This window comes from Seriola lalandi, unplaced genomic scaffold (genome assembly GCF_002814215.2).
Source record: "Seriola lalandi dorsalis isolate HSWRI2012SDOR001 ecotype SW California unplaced genomic scaffold, Sedor1 jcf7180002054544, whole genome shotgun sequence".
Taxonomy (NCBI): Eukaryota; Metazoa; Chordata; class Actinopteri; order Carangiformes; family Carangidae; genus Seriola; species Seriola lalandi.
The window spans coordinates 5,985,517-5,986,776 of record NW_019525097.1 but is presented as its reverse complement, the minus strand read 5'-3'; the positions used below and the strand labels follow the sequence as shown (position 1 = coordinate 5,986,776).

The 1,260-nt window shown below is 34.7% G+C and overlaps 1 long non-coding RNA gene across 1 annotated transcript; it reads right to left on the bottom strand.

Moving 5' to 3' along the window:
- Positions 1-14: 14 nt before the first annotated feature.
- LOC111661332 (uncharacterized) lies at positions 15-626 on the bottom strand. Its single transcript, XR_002761215.1, has 3 exons — positions 588-626; positions 415-448; positions 15-297 (listed from the first exon to the last, which is right to left on the bottom strand). It is a non-coding gene; the product is annotated as an uncharacterized LOC111661332 (long non-coding RNA).
- Between the last annotated feature and the right edge of the window lie 634 nt (positions 627-1,260).

Genomic DNA, 1,260 nt, shown 5'->3' with positions numbered 1-1,260 from the left:
ACAAATGAAAATTCTTACTTTGGTAACACCTTTCAAGAAAAAGAAAAACCTTGCAGCTTCAAAAAAAACACAGCAGTTCAAGTGCTACAGCACCTGATTCAATATTGACATTCATTCAGTTTTCACAACAGTCAGAGCATTGCTCTGCTGCAAACCGTTTCAGAGGTGTTTCCACACACATAGTATACTGCACACTGGGTGTGAATTTGATCACACTATCAATTTTTATCAAAATACAGTGAAGGCACTTACTGCTTTTAGAAAGAGCTGGTGATTTAGAGTCCTGCTGGTTGCTCTCTGGTAAAGGTAATCAGACAGATGTTATGTTTTGTGATGGTGACAGTGCTGAGAGATTGCAGTGTCATCAGTATTGTGCAAATGATCATGGTATTGCAGTTATGGATATGAACCTACCAAAAACCAATCCCGCAACAAGGGCAACAGTTAACTGTAATAGAAAATAGAAATTTAAAAGGTTGACAAACTGTAGGCTACATATACAGAAATTACCTAATGAATAGAAAAATGTAAAAAAAATGCATTTATGTTGAAAAACTGGAAATATGATACAAAGAGTTGCACATTACCAATTTGATCATGACTGCAGATAAAAGTGGAACTTCAAATTGTAAAATAAAAGAGAAAGAAACGACTAATTTTTGCATTATCAAAATATGTTCTTAAAGGGTGTATGAAATAAAAATGAACAGTATGTACTGAGAAAAACAAATATAAAATGTAATTTTCCCCTGTTTTTTATATTGAAAAAATCAGAATTTTTAGTTGGAATATTTTCCAGATTCACAAAATGCCACTTTATGTAATAGCAAACTAAATTACAAGAATATGTTTACAAGACATTACAAGACATGTGTTAGAGACTCACCCGAAGAACCTCTCAGCAGAACAGAATGACTGTGTGAACCTCTGCCTGGCTTGTTGCATCTCCCTGCCTAAATATATATACACCTTAACACACCTTAACACATCTTGACACACCTTAACACATCTTGACACACCTTAACACACCTTAACACACCTTAAGATATGTTTGGAAATAAAAAAGGTTTGAACAGGAAAATAATAGTTGGAGATGAGATGTACAGCTCCACAATTCTTCTACAGACACTTCATCCCTTGCATATCTGTTACAAACACACTAAGGGGATGCATACGTGTTAGTACACAATAGGTTGAAGGGACATATCCTGTTTCAAAATTCTGTGAGTGGCTCATTTCAGCTCCTTTACCATAAAACAA